General features: G+C 43.9%; 1 protein-coding gene across 8 annotated transcripts in view; it reads right to left on the bottom strand.

Annotated features, from left to right (window-relative positions):
• Positions 1 to 13868, bottom strand: part of LOC144943090 (signal-induced proliferation-associated 1-like protein 1) — a 149160-nt gene extending 135292 nt beyond the window's left edge. For all 8 annotated transcript variants that reach the window (XM_078870244.1, XM_078870250.1, XM_078870245.1 and 5 more), the window contains exon 1: positions 13068 to 13868. The gene's annotated coding sequence lies outside the window, so the exon portion shown is untranslated. The remainder of the gene's footprint in view (positions 1 to 13067) is intronic.
• Positions 13869 to 20692: the final 6824 nt, after the last annotated feature.

Consider the following 20692-nt stretch of genomic DNA (forward strand, 5'->3'; position numbering starts at 1 on the left):
CCACTGCCCATTATCACCAAGCTGTCCTGACCAGCGTGGTGAAGTATGGTCAAACAATATCCATGACCGAGAGGCCGTATGGATCCCTTCAAACAGCAGTGGAATGACAGAGTGCTGTGAATAACGATATTAGTATCGTTATTTTATAGAAAGAACATAACGTATGTACTGTTAAATACTTTTTAAATAAGCCAACAGCACTTCATGGCCGACACAAAGTAAAGATACTGATGGATTAAACGGCCTTTTATAACTTATCGAGTTGGACTTTTGTATTTTTTATGGGAAGAATAAAACAATTAAGAACCCACAAATAAATAGTGTAATACCAGGGCCACAAGAAGAGACCCTAGGATAATGCACTCCAGCGTGTGTCTATCCACTTTTCTATCTTGCCGCTTCAAAAGTGTGCTTGGACCATGATGCCGTGCAGCAGACAAATTAGCCGCTCGCCATAACTAATGCACGCTATGTGCTATTTTATGCTGATAAGGGCCAGCATAAAATTAATACTTTGCTCCACATTCTCGCAGCAGAACATGCAATTTTTATTCAACAGTAGTAATATGGAAATATAAATATGGCAAGAAAGAATCACACTAACGAATGCTACAACTTGGCCAGGGCTGCAGTTGCCAGTAAAATGCAGATGAGCAACAACAAAAAATGTGCTCCATAGGATATGCTCATGCAGAGTGGAAAGAATGCACTGATAACACTATGTAACACAATTCATACGTGATTCATATGTTGTTTTTTTATGATTTTATGTGAACGAAAAGACACAAATTCGCCCGTTTTCTCATTGAAAATAGGTAAATTTCAAAATATCACTGTCCTGCTCACAAAAAACAAGTTTGTGGGGAATAATAACCATTTCTGTACTTTTGAGGCATAAGCAATTAGGAAATAACACTTACTACCCAGGAACAAAAAAAAATGTTACACAGTGTATTCAGTAATGGGAAGAATGAACAGAGTATGCTACCCACAACATGCCCCGGAACAACATGAAATGCAACAACATGAAATGCTATCCTATAAAATGGACACGTGACGATAAATACCCCACTACTACTGTACTGTACGGTACTGGCAATAGGGCCTCCACTCGAGGGAGCCCCTCTACAGGGTATTTTGGCCGACTTTTGCACTGGCTAGACGACTAGCAACCCACACTTTATCCCAACACACACGATTTGCCGATCGACTAGCTGTGGCATTACCATTTATACTGCTGGGTGGAGAGAGGTGACGGATTTAAGGAAGCTTGACCAATGTTTCAACTGGCATGCCGGGATATAGAATCGGCAACTTCTGGATTGCAAGTTCAGTGTGTTAACCGTTATACCAAAACAGGCCAATGTGGAAGAGAAGGCCAAATTACCTTTAGAGGGATTCTCTTGATCTACTTCTAGCAGAGGCCCTTCTGCCAACAGTGACGTGATAAAGTCATTGCAGGGCTGCTTTTTTTACTTTTACCGAAGGAGATAATTATTTATTACCTAGATGTGTTGGAAAATCCATCCAATCATTAGCAATTTTCACATATAACTGGGCAATAATTTCTGCAGAAAAACATGGAAAAAATAAATGCACCAATAGCGCCCACTGAGTCACCTTGGATAAGAGGCAGTTTCACTGTAGAGAACGTCATCTGTAATTATACTCTATAGTATGTGCAGGAATTGCACTTCATTTGTGAACTTGGGAGAGTAAAATAAAAACCTGGCAGTAATTTTGAACAAGTTTTAAAAGTTATTGACTGTTGAGACATGTAAGTGGGCTTGGTCAGGACACATCGCTCAAAGGGGTGATGGCCAATGGGTGAGAATAACTACCGAGTGGCAGCCAACGGAGGGAACGCGCAAGATGTGGTCCACCCCGAATATGTATATTCAACTTCTTGTGCACCGTACATAGCCAACCATGCTAATCAGAGGTGGAGAAATGAAATTGGCTCAGGGGCTGGGTGGATTGGTTGCATCGTGGGACTACGAGGGATGGTGATGGCTTGGAGAGGCTTTCATCCAGCTGCGGACTGATTATGGCTGATGACGATTATTATTTAGACTTAAAAAAGCATGTTCTATCAAAATGTATTGTAAGCAAGCACAGCCAGTGTTCCGTGCACCAAGCTGTCAGTTACGGAATGTGCGACAGGCACGTGATGCATCCTGACGCATCCTGACGCTCGCTTGGAACGCCGAGTGGTGAAGGAACAAACCCCAGGCAGCTTTAACCGGAAGCCTTGGACTTGCTGCTGTTTATCAAACATTGCTTTGGAAAGAATAAAAAAACACAACCCTCATACTTTTGATGTTTTCACACATGCACATGCGTGCATAAAGACAAAGACACGCACGCACGCACTGCCAGCGCTGCACCTTACAACTGCAGTGAAACCAGACAAACAAACTATGAAAATGTTTGTGGGCTGACATCCAATGCTGTCACGTGTCTATGGGTGGGTTCTTTTCATTTATATTGGGGCTGTCTCTAAACCCTGAAGCAGCCGAACCGCAATAGCGTTGTCACCTGATTTATAAAAAAAAAACACAGGACATTAACGGAATATCTCATCATAGTAAAAGCGATGTGTTAAGTGGAAGATTTACATATATCCAAGGACATCAGCTATCTCAGAAAGAGGAGGATTCTGGGAAAACTAGGGCAGGTGAGCAACCCTAACACACACACACCTTGAGATGCAGCCACACGCGCACACAGGTGCACCAGAATGAACGTACACAGACACACACGGATGGCGGTATCAAGTGCATATGTTGAAAAAGTGGTAAATCAATAAGGACGGGTGGTTGAAACGAGAAACTCGGCGTGAGTGTTCGCAAGTGGTGTGTGAGGAGGCGCCAACATTTCTGGTCTCCGCAGCAACTGGCAGAGAGGCCCGCACCAAGCAGACATACGGTTTAAGCTAAGCAGCAGCACTCTTTTGAGATGCCTTGAATTCCAGTGGCAACATATTGCCTCAATACGTCTTCCCAGATGCGAGCATTCGCACAAGCCGGTTGGGCCTTCCCCCCTCCCTCCATGTCCCCTGCCTCCCACTCGGAAGACCCCCTCCTGGCGGCCATGCCACAAAGCCACAAAAGCGCCACGGTAAACAAGTGGAGAAACACACTCTAATCCGTTCTCAGCGAATTCCTGCAAATACATACTTGGAAACAAAGCTTTAATTAAGACGAGGTGGCTTTTGCTGGCTTCTCGCACAGCGTGCTTATAACCTGCTGATGTGGAATAAAGAGCTTAATGACCTAGAAGTCTTGAGACACTCATTGGCAATCAAGAACGTAAATGTGTATTTTTTTTTCAAGAATCTAATAATGCAGGCTTAATTTTTTTCCTCAGGTCTCTCTTGTGAAAGACATTTGTCAGAAGTACTGATTATTGTTGTACTCTGCAGTCAACACAATACAGTAAAGAATGATACAATGATTTTCAAAAGGCCATTTTATTTTGTCTCCGACATAAAATCAAGGCACCCCCACTGCGGTTTGCTTTTCAAAGAGACACATTCCAAAAGATGTGTGCTTTTTCTCTTTGCACAAGTGTAAACGTTGTACATTTCTTTTGTAATTTAAATTGTTATTGTTATAAAAAACCGGTCTGCCCTGATCTGAAGAGCAGATAAAGTGGCCATTTCTCATTTGGCTGTTGTTTGACAGTAGAGGCCTGCTCACCTCACCTCAGCCACCAGCATTTATCCATGATAACGATTCACTGACATCCTTTTTTTTAGTCAGGTAAGAGCTCATTGTCCACGACTAAAATCACCCAGAATGCACCCAGGTCAGATCTCATAAGCTAAGAAGAGTTGACCCTGGATAGTACTTGGATGGGTGGCCACCACGCACAAACAGGTGGTCATAGGACGTGAGGCTATGTGGAGGGCATTACAGCAAAATCCATTGTTGTACTGTAATATGATTCCACGTCTACACAACCCCACTCTCATCAAACTGCAACGACTACCGTGGTGAATTATGACCCACAAGGCACAGGGAGGCCCTCATCGAGCAGCGGATTGACAAAATGGGCCAGGATCCCATGGAGATATATGACATTTTCTGGTAATTTCCACATTTTAAATGTGGGCATGTGACACTGGCAATTTAGTGGCCCACTGATAATAATATCACAGCACTGATGCGGTTCAATACAGACGAATATTAGCAGGGTAAATAGCAACCAGGAGGTCACCCATACATGGACATGTTCAACTTTTGGTATGTCCAGTAATGTGTCTATGACTGTCTGCACAAAGCATAAAACACCGTAAGGGGTTTCCCCTTAACTTATACCGCGTTAAGTAAATTACAAACTAAAGGGTGCTTCCCCTTAAAAGTTATTGTTGCCACCTGCCACTGATACTATGAGGTGCACGATCACTAGGAAAACAAGTGTGCTCTTTAACAAATATTGTTCCGTATCACAATATGGAACTCGGGTACAGTACAGCAAGTGTGTGTTCATACTAGATATCTGATATTTCTCCTCAAAATATAATGTGTAAAATAATCAAATAGCATACGAATAGTGCACATTAATAGCATACAAATAACGTAGCATTTAGTAAAATTTGAATTTAAATCTTGATCTGAAACTTTCGTGACTGCAGGAATCCATATTCTTTGGTTCTTTCAGTAAAGTCACGTAGGTATAAAAACAAATTCAAGTGCTGCACTTGACATGCAAATCTTGTCTAAATAAAACTAAGGTTGTTTGATAACTTTTTGTTGGCATGTAGTAGTATCATTCAAAATTTCCTATAAATAAAAAAGCTTGTGACTAATTTATGAAAAACATACATTATAACTTAGATTTTCCCTGAATGTCACCGTCAATTATTTTTCCGCCAACTGAAAACATCAAACAGCTCTTACTAGATTCAAAATTTAATTTCCTCGGATCAGAGTGAGCCTGGAAGGGTTTGGCAGCAAGTCCTTAAAATTTTAACATCTTAAATGATGGAACGATCGGGCCTGCTGTGTTCCACCAACAGCAACCAAATTCCACATCAACTGGCAAGTCCTCTCGGCGCCATGGAAACCGGAGTCTGAGCGCGTAGGAGGCTCACTTGATGGATCCTCATGGTCGGCTTGTTTCCCTACTGCTGTGAGGGGCAAAGTGTACACCAGCTGTATGAGTAATCCCCTATAGGAAACACTAAATAGTGCATCGTGGTAAATTTATGAAGATAGGTATGCATGTGTTTATACATAGCCATTTACAGGTGTTTTTATGGTTTGCTGCGTGGGTGTGTTTAGCCAAGAGATTAGCAGTGTGTAGCAAAAGCCTTTGGGGACAACAGGGCACAGGCAAAAGCACCGACAATATATATGAACCATAATCTGGCGCCAAAACGATTGAGAACAGGACATGAAACTCTTAAAGAGAACAAAGTAAATCTGCAAAACTATGTGACAGTTCCTTCCCTGCCCCCATCAGTCTTCCACCCCATATCCCAGCCTGCTTCGTTTGGCCACCTAATTCCACCCACTCTCCTCTGAAACACATTGTTAAGGTCGCAAAACAATGGGTTGCAATCGAGTTCAAATGGAGCGCATGGCATGAGCACCTGCAGCCCAGCAGGGGAAAGCTTTGCATCATTCCAACGGGTGGGTGGGTGGCTACAGCAGACTGCCACGGAGTCCTAATGAAAAGCACTTCAAGCACAGCAGCTGTGAAACCCAGTACAGTGAAACTCCTATCCGAGGTCTTTTTACCCACTGCTCCTATTACTGGCAGCCCCAATCGACCTGTGAAAACTCCCCTTTTTACTTAATTCGCTATTATATGTATTGCATCAAAAATAACATGGTTTTAATTGACAATTCGCAGGGGTAACCTTTGTCATAACTGTCATCAAAATAATACAAGTTTTAGTCTTGCTGGGAAAAAATAATTTGAGACTGCTGGTCAAGATTCATGTCAATAGCCCTTCATCCAGATAGACAGAACAAGAAAACGTTAAACAATGTGACAACTGAAAGAGTTGGCAGTTTATGTTAAGACTGAGACAAATAATCGGCGATTTTATTTTAGTTTTCAAATATGAAGCTATTAATGAACCCAGGCTGGCTGTATGGCCCAGCGGTTTACACACTCGCCCCTGGGCTGGGAAATCACAAGTTGAACTCAAACCTCAGCCATGTGAGAGGGACATACTATGGGAACACTATTCTCAAATATGCGTAACTTTATTCATCTGTTTTTAAATAACACCGCATGACATTTTACACCAATGTAGGCCAATTTCACGTCAGTGACATGGAAACATTTTAAGAATTACTGCATACAATATTACTATAGTGCTGTAACTGTCTCTGATGTGAGTACTTGGGACAAAACACTTGAAGCGTTGATTTGGAGGTGATCTTTTCCTTCAGCAAAGCTGCAAACAAAGCAACATGGCACTTCGAATCGGGAGAGTTTCAGTGGCAGCTGGTGGGTAAGTATACTGGTGGGGCACAGCAGCACATGGTGTGGACGTATGTAATTTAATAAATCAATTACTACGAATATATGTATTGCTCGGCCAAAAGATATCAGGAAAGGGTACGAGGCTGACGTGCCCTTTAATTTCCCAGAAATATAAATAAACAGTGCAAGCGAGCATCCCTATTTGCTGTATGAATTTAAACGACGGTGTAATCCCTTGTGTGATCTCTCAATGCAATTCCACGCATACATCTTTCTATGCTTCTTTTCAGTGTTATTTGCCTTTGTTGCTGACCATGCTCCTAAACCGTATGGCACTAGTATGCACTTATTAAAAACCTTCTCCTTTGATACTAAAATAAAAAGTGCAGTCAAGATTAATAATGGAGTGGCAGCCAAGGAATGGAACGCATCTAAGAGTCACGCTCCAGGCTTGTAAGAGACGTGACCATTTGGGGAGGCCTTCCTCCAGCAGTGGAATGGGCATTGCACATGATGATACTTAGGAGCGACTCCGTTAATTCTCAATTGAAGCCCAGTAGATATTTCTAAGTTGGAATGCAATAAAGTAGGAGTCATGCCTTATCCCTTGAGAAGGATACAGGCTGGCATGGTATATTGCTTCATTATAGTCCATTGCTGTGTATAGCATAACGCTCGATTGACAATGCCGCTGAGCGTTCCACCTATTAACGTTATTATTACGCTTAAATCATACACTGTGCCTGGACAAGGGCTACAAATGGGTCCGATGCACGCACACGCTGAAGCTATTGAACTGATGCAAGGGGACAATTTTAAACAGCCCAAATGTAATTACGATATGGAGTGCTTTTCGTGGTGTAAGGGCGATAAGGGGGTTTCAGAGGCAGAGGAATGCGAGCGAACAGAGAGTACTGTAGTCGTGATTTGTACTGCTGGCGTGGCTGAGCCACTGCAGTTTATTGCAGGCTCATTTACAGCTCAGCCTGAGAACAATGTCCACCCGCCTACTCACTCGCGACGACGACGCCTTCCGTGTACACAGCAGTTCACTTCAAGGAGGTCAGAGGGCCCGATCTAGAAATTCGTCCACGCACGCATGGGGTAGCGTTGCCTGCCAACTGACCTCAAAGGCTTTCATCTCTGTGCCCATTAAAAAAAATAAGTAAAACAATGTCCCTCACATTTAACCGTTAAAGTCCCCATCCAAAAAAGACTCTACAGTACAGTATTACCCCCCCACCACCACCACCACCACCACACACACTACACATACAGTATACGGTACACACAATACACAGACACAAAGCCAACAATCCCACATACGGCATTTAACAGACTGGTGGGTCAAGTTCTGTCGCAAAGTCCCTATGAAAGCTGGCATGGCAACACGAGGCTGCGCTCTTGCTAACTCCACTGCTGGCGGCTGCCCTTGTCTCCCCAGTGCTGGTGCTGTTGACATACTGCGACAGGTACTCATTTGTGGATTCATTTTACCCAAACGGGAGGCCTGGAACTGGTTCAGAATTTTGCCACCGATGTTGGATGTGGTGGCGAAACAGACTAAGGTCGTGGCTGCGTTCACAGCGCACAGAGTATTAGGACCACTGCAACAACTGCCCCCCAACCCCCATTGAACAGGCAGGTAAACACATGACACGATACTTTGAAATGTGTTCCACTGCTGTGTGATTGGCTGAACCGCCAGAGCTTTTGTTTGGCCGAGACAGGCCGTCACGATACAGTCGCTGGGAAGCCAATAACGATGCTCGCTCGGACACAACACACACTGCGACACCCTGGCGGCTTGCAACTGTGTATATATACACAGTGCACGTCATGTATCTCAGAATTATTGACGGGAAAAAAAACCCAAAAACTGAATAATATACCCCTATAATCACTTATCTTCTTAGGTTTTTTCGGTAAAGTCACGTGTTTTTGTTTTTATTTTTTATTTTATTTTACTTTCTACGTGACTTTACCGAAAAATCCTAAGAAGATGATTCCTTGCAGTCACGAAAGCTTCAAATCTAGATATAATCACTTAATTAGGCCTATATGGAAGAGTGGGTTTTCCACAGGTCCATCATCCAAAAAAACAAATGTAAATTGTGGTGTACACATTGAATTTCACCAGACTTCAAAATGACCATTAAGATCATCCTCGTATATCTGTGTTTTTGGATACTTTGAAGACGGATATTTTGCATTTGTAAGCATTGTTTACACGCACCAGCAACATTGCCATAAGATGTATTATATGAGCGTCAAACCAGCTGCTCTTGGTGATGCTCTTGCAAAACACACCTCACACTCGTTTACACTTGGGAGACTATGCGACCTCACTAGTTTACCCTCAAGCTGAAATGACATCATACATGACCTATGAACATGAGTCATCCCAGTAGCCAGACATTGCATGTTACTGCCTACGTCAAGATTTCAGCAGGACTCTTCATACGGGTAGATCACACACCTACAATTGGTAGCCAAGGGACAGAATGTGGTCAAGGGACAGAATGTGGTCAATGTTCACGTGAATGACCGTAAGTTAATCTGCACTCGAACAACAAAACAAAACGGAACCACCGCCCACAGTCCAAGTTTATCAGCAGTTAAATGTTGACATCATGACGTTTTGACTGCTTCGGACAGACACCGTGGCAGACACTGGATGCAGTTTAACTTGCTTGCTATGCAGAGATATGGCCACTTGGTATGCAGAGATACGGCCACTTGGTATGCAGAGATATGGCTGCTTGATCGTGGCTTGCGCAAGGCAGTACGCGACATGCACGCACACAGCAGCGTGTATCCAGAGTCCAACGGGTTCACGTGGCACGTCACTCTAACAAGGGATTTTAACATGAGGGGATAGATGCACACTTCACCTGGCCCACGGGGGACAATCATTACTCAGCCATGAAACTGGAGGTTATTGCATCTGAAATTTTATCGCACCACACATTGCGTACAGTTGCTCTTTTTACAAAAGCATTTTTTAATACATGAAGGGTCAAAATTGGCTACGTACATTGTGTTGTTTATTTATCGTCTTAAACCTGATCTAAGATGCCACTTTTCTACGTCTCTATGTGCCCATGAATATGAGGAATCTTGACTTAAAACCTTCGTGACTGCAGGAAATCATATTCTTGGTTCTTTCGGTAAAGTCATGTAAATAGAAAATAAAATTAAAATACCAGATAATAAAATTAAAAACAATTAAATAAAAAATTATTAATTGAAAATAATAAAAGCAAAAAACCAACGACGTTTCTATCGCAACACAAGCGGTCTTCATCAGGCGGAGAGAAAAAAGAAAAAAAAGACTGCTTGTGTTGCGACCGCAACGTTGTGGGTTGTTTGCTTTTATTATTTTCAATTTATTATTTTACATTTTTATTTTATTTTATTATGTTATTTTAATTTTATTTTCTATCTACGTGACTTTACTGAAAGAACCAAGAATATGAGGAATTTTACCAATATTAACAAAAAAGCATTATCTCAATAGCCAAAGGCTTTAAAGCCACATTTAGGGGGTCACAGTGCTCTCAAAATACGACTGCAGAATACACAATGGAAGCAATTCCACACAAGTGCACATCCACAAGCTATTCAGCCAAAACATTCATGCGCCACCCCAAAACCAGCACCTCATTGGCATCTGGGGGGCAGTTGGGGGGTGGTGACCACCTTTCCAGATCAAAGGTCACAATCCAAGGTCACAACGCATCCAAGCACGACCATAAAGGCGCAGCATTCCACAGAAATGCGCACTCACAAAGACAACGGTAGCTTAATTTCCCAGATGGGAATGAATTCCGTTGCAACTTAAGAAGTGTTGCCTAATAAACCCATGCTCGTTAAAAGCTCTTACACCACAAGTGCACAGCTGCAACAAGGAGAGCACAGGGACGCTCATCTTGCCACAAATGTGCAGCGATGTGTAATGTTTAATGCAATTACAGACCTGTGTACAACATCTCTCTTGCCACAATATTATGGCAGGTGTCTCTTAATATCATACAAACACGGTTATATCCTGGCTTCATGTGCAATCGAAATTATTCCACCTTAAGTCAAATATAAAAAGAGATCCTATCATCACCAACCCTTGCTCTTTTATGACTCATTTTACCTGCTCATGTGCAATTGATGAATGGTGCAAAGTCCTACATTACATGTACAAACTGTAAAGTATGTACAAAAACTGCATGGACTGGGTTCAGGGGCAATGACACAGTACTGTAGAACTGTACATTTATAACTCAGGTTTGTGTTACCTGGGTGGTGATATACAGCGTGGCCTTGAAATACCAGAATAATTCACAAAACACCGTTATTTCAATGATGTTCTAATTTATCCAATTTAAAGTTTGTAATGTTATTTATATTGCAAAAGAAAAAGTTTACAAATTACCACTCGAAAAACACTGAAAATCACAAGCAAATTCCACAGCACGGAATCCACTGTTGCCCTGTACTAAGTTCACACAGCTTCTCTCCTTCACCAATCAGCATTGACCAGCGTGAAGTATGGTAAAAACAACCCACGTGACCCGCAAAGTCGTGGGGGGAGGCCTTCATCCAGCAGTGGGCCTATACTCTACATGATTGACCAACAGGCCCTACATACACATTGCACATTTACATGTGTAAAACGGGCATGAAGGCTGATTTGAGGCTAAATGTAATTGTCGGGCAATGCTTAACACGCAAAAGGTCATTTATAGATAACAAAGGGTGCAATTGTGACGACAGGATCAGTATTCCCATCATGTCTTTCATCATGCACACAGCCTTGTCTAAACCACCAACTCAAGGGCAGAACTTGTTGCCATATTATTTTGGACAGCAGTAGGACAGACAAATGAGACAACCGTTTTCATAGTTGACAACTACTTCGGAAAGCATAATAACGAGGTACAGTACTAAAACAAACGTACATAATCTACAGAATAGTGCATCAAAATACACACGTACAATTGTCTGCACAAACGAGCAACAGCTTTGACACAGTGCAGGTGCAGCACAGAGGGCTTTTAATGAACGGCAGGTCTCCCAAAATCCATAAATGTGAACCTTGATTATTTCTGTTTAAACGGAGAGGAGCATTACAAGTTGGGTGACTCTCCTACACAATACTATACGGTACACACAATCTAACGAGAATGGTATCACACCAACACATGCATCCTGGCCACAGAAGACACGCCCGGAGTGGGATAAATAGAGGTCCACACATCCATCCACAATGCTGCCCGAAACGCAGCCATTGCTTGACAACTTGGCAAAATACTGAGCTTGCAGCGAAGTAGAAAGGGGAAAACCGGAGACACTTTTCCTACACTTTGCACTCCTATCGTGTTTTGTCTTGTTTATTGTTGCAACGTTCTGACCCACCCCTACTAGGCAAATGTGAAAAAAGAGCTTTATAGCTTATCGGATTCCTCCAGTATATTATGATTTCTGATACTGATTCAAGTTAAAGCCAAAACGTGGGGGCCAGAATGTAATGGGTACACTGCTTGGGTACAGTATGGGGCCGTCCATAAATGACGTCACGGGATTTGGGACGATGTTTGACCCCCCCCCTCGTTACACGGCGTCACAAAAAGTCAAACCCCCCCCCTCTCAAATATGACGTCACAAAGCTCTGCCCCCTCCCCCCAAAACTATATTTCCATTTTGAAAATAAAACATGCTTCAAATCGCTTTAAACTATTGTCATTGTAGTGCGAATTTAATGTGGCGCTGTACTCTGATGTTGTAGAAAACATTTATTAAGAAGTATATTTAATTAAGTAGAACGTGTTGTCTATATTTATTGAAAGTTGCGCATTTTGATGTGACGTCGCATTTCTCACCCCCCCCCCCTGGTCACAAATGTCTGACCCCCCCCCCAGGTGCGTGACGTCATTTATGGACGGCCCCTATGCACATTTAAGTCGAGTACAACGTTAAATATATAGATCTTAAATGACTACCATCCAGCAGCAGATTAACCAAAGGACACTCACATCAATTTGAACCCGAATAATGTAAATACAACACCGTGTTACACACGATTGGTTCATAAACTTTACACGTGACGCTACACAAGAACATACTTCCCCACTCGGGTCACGCGGCTTAGTGGGATGGGGGCAGCTCGACAATGAAGGTCGCCGTGGCCGCGACTCGAACCCAAGTGGCTGCCGCTCCCAGCAGCCCGACTCCAGCAGCTGCCATGTCTCAACACTTTGTACTGCTGTTACGTGTACTGTACACGTGTTGCGTGTATAGGAGTTAAGCACATTGTAACTCTCCGAATACGTCATCTGGCCAATGTAGAAGAGTAGGCCAAATACATTCTCTCTGACACGCGCTCGGCAGTGGAGTGAGAACGAGGCGACTGTACAGGGTGGTCCATATGTATTGTGCCCCCCCCCCTGACTCCTAACATGCGTTTCTTTGAATATTCATATTTCTCTTAAGTACAGTAAACCTTTTGTTTTAGAGGATTAAATGGGGTCACAAGACACCTGGGCCACGGTGTAGAACTGCTCACCTGTACCGAGTGTTTACACGCACTACGTTGTCCATGGGTGTCTGCCGGAGTGAAGCCTTCTTACCTTGAGACGTCTCAAACGCCACGTTGTCCCTCCTCCAAGAACCAAAACCTTCACCACCAGCAGCGGCGCGGACTCCAACTTAGACTTCGCACCTCTCCGGCCACCCACCACCACCAGCGGCAGCAGCGCGGCAGCGCCGGGGTGCGGGCACGAGCTTCATCTTCGTCTCTTGCAGAAGAAGAATGATAATAAACTCAACAAACTTTGCTGAAACTGTCTCCTCGCCTCCCCTGGCTGTGACTCGGCGTGCCCACCACCGCCACCACCACGGCGCCGCGTGTGAGAGCGCTCAAGACGACCAGTTGCTGCAGCACTTTCGTTGCGTTTCCGACGAGGGCACCGCGCACGCTTCCAATCTTCAGTGGCTGGTGGAACGAGATTCTAAACGCGTCAACTCTCCAATTGTGTATCTTCGTCTTACTGTTGACACGGCTATTGATGCCCTGGTCTGTGAGATACGACGAGGATGATGAAGAATAAGAAAGAGGAGCAGCCTACCCGACCGGGTATCACGTCGCCTCTGTGTGGGGCTGTCTCTGTGTGTCTCTGTGTGGGGCTGCCTCTCTCTGTGTGCTGCTGCTGTCTCTGTGTGGGACTGTTGCTGATGCTGCCTCTGTGTGTCTCTGTGTAGGGCTGTCGGGGCTGTCTCTCTCTCTCTGTGTCTCTGCGTGGGGCTCTCTCTGTGTGTCTCTGTGTGCTGCTGCTGCTTCTGTGTGGGGCTGAGCCACGCGAACCTGCGCCGCCGCCGCTGCCGCCGTGGGGGCGCGTCACGTTCACAATTCGCACAGCGCATTGGCCCCGCCGCGTGCCGCCTCCCAGTGACCTCACTGAGGCTGCGCCCTGTGACGCTGCCTCGCAGCCCCTCGCTGCTGCTGCTGCCCTGTGACGCTGCTGCCCCCTGTGACACTGCTGTCCTGTGACACTGCTGCCCTGTGACACGCCCTCTGTGGCGCTGCCCTCGCCCTGTGACACTGCCCTAACGCTGCCCCCTGTGACACTGCTGCCCTGTGACGCTGCTGCCCCCTGTGACACTGCTGTCCTGTGACACTGCTGCCCTGTGACACTGCTGTCCTGTGACACTGCCCCCTGTGACGCTGCCCTAACGCTGCCCCCTGTGACGCTGCTGCCCTGTGACACTGCTGCCCTGTGACACTGCCCCCTGTGACGCTGCCCTAACGCTGCCCCCTGTGACACTGCTGCCCTGTGACACTGCTGCCCTGTGACACTGCCCCCTGTGACGCTGCCCTCGCCCTGTGACACTGCCCTAACGCTGCCCCCTGTGACGCTGCTGCCCTCGCCCTGTGACGCTGCCCCCTGTGGCGCTGCCCCTGTGACGCTGCCCCCTGTGACGCTGCCCCCTGTGACGCTGCTGCCCTTGCCCTGTGACGCTCCGTCGCAGGCTACACGGGGGGGGCGGTGGTGTAGCGGTGAGCGCGCTATGCGAGCTGCTCTCGAACCGAACCAGCCGAGTTCGATTCCCGTTCACGACCTGGCGCGGGCCCACAGGGGGTTGATGGGAAGTGAGTGCCCCTCCTTCTCTTGAGACCCAGAAAATGTATACTTATTGATGTTTGCCTGCAAAGATGCATTTTTCCACGTTTAAAAAGCCTGAACTTAAGCCCCCCACCCCCCGTTGGGAAGTTTATAGATCCGCCGCTGCTCACGACCAACATCAGTGATGGATATTGGAACCGATCATGGGCCACCTCCAGATTGACTAGATTTTTTTTTATTTCGAATGCAAAAACGGTGACCGGATGTCGTGGAACAACCCATGCCAATGTAATCGCTAATTAAGCCACCGTGTGATGCCTTCGTTTCGCAGTTAAGGCAAAGGGTAAAACGGCAAATCTGCAACCCTGAAATTGCTCTCCTGGCGGAAGGCCACCACTAGAGGGAACCTCAGAGGGTATCGGCTCTTCCACGCTGACATTCAGATGTGTTGGGAGAGGTGGTGGGCAGCCCCAGACATGAGCCCACCACACGACACCTGCCGATCGGCGAGCTACGGTGAACACATTTATGCCGCTGGGTGGACAGAGGCGGGAGGCGTTTTAGAAACTGTCCCCATTGTCTCAAACGCCACGCCGGGAGATCGAACCAGTTATCTCTGGGTTGCAAGTCCCGATGTATTAAGTATTACCCCCAAGATAGCTGGCCAGTGTGGCAGAGTAGGCCAAATATAATCAAGTGTTCTTTCCATTGTATCCTATATAAGATGTTGAATACGGAAACACCAACATTCAGGGTTGTACAATTGTATTTATTATGCAATATGTACACGCGGCAAACAGGCAAAGCGGCTTTTACCTTTTTTTACAATGTGGTTACCGGTAATGAAAGAAAACAGTTTTTTACAACCGTAATAAATACATGTACACGTCCTTTCACAAAACGTATCCTACCCACACAGTTTAACCATGGACTACTCGTCTTTTATATTTTGTTCAAATAAATTAATTCAAGGACGCAGTGGACACGCGTTTCGGTGTAGGATGTACGTGACAGAATCCATTCAATCACGGTTACAATCGGTACGATACTCAAGAAACAACGCCAGTCGCGCACACGACGCCAGCAATGGCTGAAAGAGAAACGATTTCTTGCCGTGGAAACTGCCCATTACTAAACGCATTTGAATACCGTAGATATATATATTTTAATTAGAATAGGCTGAGATATTTCTGATACTTATTGGAAACGCAATGTTCAGTTCGGTTAAAATAGTGTGCTGCTTTTAATAGACAACAATTCTACAAGGATCAATATCATAGCCATGGCTAAACCATTGTTATTTGTATTGTTTTATATGCATGATCTGTAGATAACCATAGAATGACTGCAGTACTTCAGTTCTGGCACTGAATTTTTCACATCCACACGTGACGAAGAGTGTTAATGGGTAAACTATTAAATGTTTCTACGGTACTAATCTACCAGGCAATCGTAGCATAGCTATGTATAAACATTGTATTCAATAATTGGCAAGTATCTGTCAAACTATCAGTCGTAACTTGAATGCTTGAAATGGCTATCGTTAAGCGTCGAGCTTGTTTATAGTATAAATATAACTCATGACTATGACATGGTTATTTACACAAACAATGTAACAAAAACTGAAAAGTGCGCAAAGTATGAAGAGTTGCGTGCTTGAAATTGCATTGCGATTAGGAAAGAGGAACATATTAGATACATACGCAGGTCAATTACGTCATTCAAACTGTAAAGCAAAGTGGGATTTGGCATGATGCCCAATGGTCAATAGTAATAGCGACACTACTGTAGCCAATAGAACGCGTCCGATATTACGTCAAGAGAGGTGCTGGGTTGATGGTTTTATCGAAGGATCATGAGAGATGGTTAGGGAGGACTTCAGGGTGGTGAGATGTTAACTACCTCGCCTGGTATATAAAAGGTCGTGGGTTCGATCCCGACCCTGACGCCTGCTGTATATTTGTAGTTTGCATGTTGTCTCTCCTCGTGGTCGTGTGGATTGTAATGTGGGTCCTCCGGTTTCCCCCGACATTTAAAAGAATGTGTTTAGAGTATTTGGCTGCTATACATCTCCACGTGATAAGCCACTTCGTTGAGTTATTATTTGTGGCCAGGTCACTTCTGAAAAAGATATGTATAGCTCAGTGGGCCTTATCTTGTTTAAAATAAGATTAGTTTTATCGAATTATCATGAGAGATAGCTGGGTAGGCCTTTATCCAGCAGAAGATTCACCATGGCTAATGGTGATTAGGTTTAAATGCCTTATATAATGTAACGTACAGTACCACTTATAAAATGAATTTTGGGAAGCCATGCTTGATTTACATTTATACCTGTTTTACAGCATGACGTTGATTTTGACAAAAAAAATAGCATGCATGGAATGATGACACTTTAGTTAATATATGACAATATGTACGTAATATGTAATGTATGCATAGATTTACTGTGGTCTTACGATTGTGTAACCTTCACAAATGTTCACTGAACGACTCGTGTTATGTGAGTGTTAGATGTAATAGAGTCATAGAGCCCTAGTTGAAAGAACATTGATAACAATTATATGACGCCAAAAGGCGTCCTCTGGTCGAGCACCAATTGGGTCGAGGCTCAAAAGAAAGCCGTCCCTTGGTGTGGACCAATCAGTTTCAAGGACAATGCATATATTATCATAGTGTGTTTTTTTGTTTGCATTTGACTGCAAGTATTGTGGTTAATGCAGACAGGAATCATTGTATGAAGGTTCCAGTTTTGTTGCCAGAAAAAAGGGGAAAAACCCTATTATATTTTGGTACTGGCAAAGGAGGTCTAATGATGTAGAAACAATTATATGGTTGATGTTGGGGATATCTCGAAATGAAAGGGGCAGAATGAATACGTTGGAGCCTCAGCATCGGTTCTTAGTATTCTTGAAAAGGTGGGGTGGATTCAGATGATTTGGGCATGTGTTGAAAAGAAATAATGAAGATGTAATTAAAATGGCTAAGGATATAATATTGCAGTGCAGTGCAAAAGTAGGAATAGGAGACTATGGTTAAGATGGGAGGAAGCAGTGGAATGAGATATGAGGAAAGTGGATGTGACCGGAGAAGAGGCACATGATAGAAAACCGCAGAGAATACAATAACACTATGTAACACAATTTTTGTTCCTGGGTAATAAGTGTTATTTTGTAATTGCTTATGCCTAAAAAGTATAGAAAATGGATATTATTCCCCACAAACTTTGCTTTTGTGACCAGGACAGTGATATTTAGAAATTTACCTATTTTCAATGAGAAAACGGGCAAATTTGTGTCTTTTCGTTCACATAGTCAGAAAAACAACAACATATGAATCAAAATTAACATGTATTTATACTCAAGTAATGCAAAAAGTACAATCAGCCCCTAAATGTCGTCTCCCATCATGTTCTTGTTATACTGTCCTTGGTAGTGGCGTTCAAAGTCCAGTATATCCTGGTGGAAGCGCTCGCCTTGCTCCTCCGAGTACGTTCCCATGTTCTCCTTGAATTTATCAAGATGAGCATCAAGGATATGGACTTTGAGGGACATCCTACAGCCCATTGTGCCGTAGTTCTTCACCAGAGTCTCAACCAGCTCCACATAGTTTTAGACTTGTGATTGCACAGGAAACCACGAACCACTGCGACAAAGCTATTCCAAGCCGCTTTCTTCTTACTAGTGAGCTTCTTGGGGAATTCATTGCACTCCAGGATCTTCTTTATCTGTGGTCCAACGAAGACACCGGCTTTGACCTTTGCCTCAGACAGCTTAGGGAAATAGTCTTGAAGGTACTTGAAGGCTGCCGACTCCTTATCTACAGCTCTGACAAATTGTTTCATAAGGCCCAATTTGATGTGCAGTGGTGGCATCAGCACCTTCCGGGGGTCCACCAGTGGCTCCCAGTTGACGTTGTTCCTCCCCACAGAGAACTCGGTCCACTCTGGCCAGTTCTGTCTATAGTAGTGCGCCTTGGTGTCCCTGCTGTCTAAAGGCAAAGATAGCAGGGAAACTTGGTAAAACCGCCTTGGAGACCCATCAAGAATGCCACCATTTTGAAGTCTCCGATGACCTCCCAGCCGTACTCATCATACTTCAAGGCGTCCAGCAAGGTCTTGATGCTGTTGTAATCCTCTTCGAGGTGCACCGAGTGAGCCAGGGGAAGAGACGGGTATTTGTTACCATTATGGAGCAGCACGGCTTTGAGGCTCCTGGATGAGCTGTCAATGAAGAGGCGCCACTCATTCTGGTTACACGCGATTCCGATTACCTCGAACAGACTAGTCACATTGTGGCAGAAGCAGAGCCAATCTTGACGGGTGAAGAAGCTGCAAAAAGGTTGCTGACGCTTCATCTGATCTGCGACTTGCACACTTTTATCCAACATTGGACTTGGTGAGACCAAGATCTCTGATCAAGTTGTTGTTGTCTTTTTGGTTGGGGTTGTATGGGTTTCTCTCCTCAGCTCCATCTCTGAAATTGCCATCTGGATCGATAACGTCTTCCACGCTCTCTGACTTGCTGCTCTCTTCTAAAGACGGCTGCTCTCTCTCCAGAGGAATGGGTACGGGAAGTTCATGGCAGTGTGGCACCGGGGCGATGGATGAAGGAAGGTCTGGATACGTGATAGCAGGTGCATTCTTGCCATGCAGAAGTAGCAGTTGCTTGAGTGGTCAGTGGGTTCCCGCCAAATTCTTGGGATCGCGAACTTCATGGCTTTCTTTTCCCCTCTGTACCATCGAACAAAAATAAAATTATTTCACCCATGATTAATGTGTCAGAGATTCTCGCAACATTTATCAACTACTTGTGAAATGCGTAGGAGGTTTAGTACTACTTCACAAGTAGTACTAATCGCATATCTGCATTTCCCATAAATATGCTAAATTACTCTTGATATGCAAATTATTTTGTCAAGGCGCTCTTCGTCCCTCCATCCCAGCTTAAATAGTCGCTCCAAGCCTGGGGTGTGTCATTCAGACTCTGTCTTCTCGACAGACCTGTTCTCCACCTGAGGACGGCTGCTTGCGTTGTGGCCGAAACGTCGTGAGAATTATTTTATTATGTTTAATTTTTATTATTATTTTATTTTCATTCTACGTCACTTTACCGAAAGAACCAAGAAGATGAATCCCTGCAGTCACGAAAGCTTTAAATCGAAATATAAACAGATTGTTCATATGTTCCCATATTTCTATGCGAACATGAATGAAGTATGTTTTTATAACTAATTCTTTGTTTCTGTAATTCAGCCATACATCAGCCTGTCTCTAATGAGTAATCGCAAGCAACTAATTATATGGCTGAATATTCCAAAAAAGCAGCCCGTGAAATACATTATGCATGTTTTTCTTGACGGATAGGGCCAACAATTTATTGTTTTGGTGACATAACGTAAACGTGTTGATTCATTGAAAACACAGAAAAGGTCTAGAAAAAAAGTAAAGTGAAATAAATGTGATTGCTATCTGTAACTGAACTCGATTTTTTTTAAAGGTTCGTCATCATCATTAGCCATGATAAATAAAGTTCTGGATAGGGGCTTCCCCAACCCACCACTACCTTTCATACTCCTGCGATGGTGACAATCCACCTTGTTGAATAAAACGGACGTCTCTGAACCAATTTCAATAGCATTAAAATTTAATAGCACATGGAACAGATTTTCTATTTATATTTTAGTAGTATAAATCTAAATAGATTGTGTTTTTAAAAAATGATCTATTATCCTTATTTCTTTAAAAAAACGATATGAAACTGCAACGTTGGACCATTACAGTGTGTCTCGTTGTCAGTGTAATAACATTGAAATGTAGTGTTCATATTTGCCACACAAGACATTGATGTCATGTATCAATATTTCATGGTGGCATGACTCATGACTATGGTTGGAACGAGACCTTGTAAATTTTTTACGATACCATTGTGTATGCATCCACTCAGGTGACAACAGCATTGTAATGTTGTCACAGAATGTACACGTGTCGATACAACTGCAACCATTTGTTATAGTAGTGCACTATACTGTAGTTGCATAGCATGTGGTTAGTCATGTATACGTTTACTGTACATGTATAGTGACTTAACTCGGAAACAGTAAGACTTGGAGGCACTTCTTTTATTTAACGA

Source organism: Lampetra fluviatilis, chromosome 30 (assembly GCF_964198595.1).
Source record: "Lampetra fluviatilis chromosome 30, kcLamFluv1.1, whole genome shotgun sequence".
Classification (NCBI taxonomy): Eukaryota; Metazoa; Chordata; class Hyperoartia; order Petromyzontiformes; family Petromyzontidae; genus Lampetra; species Lampetra fluviatilis.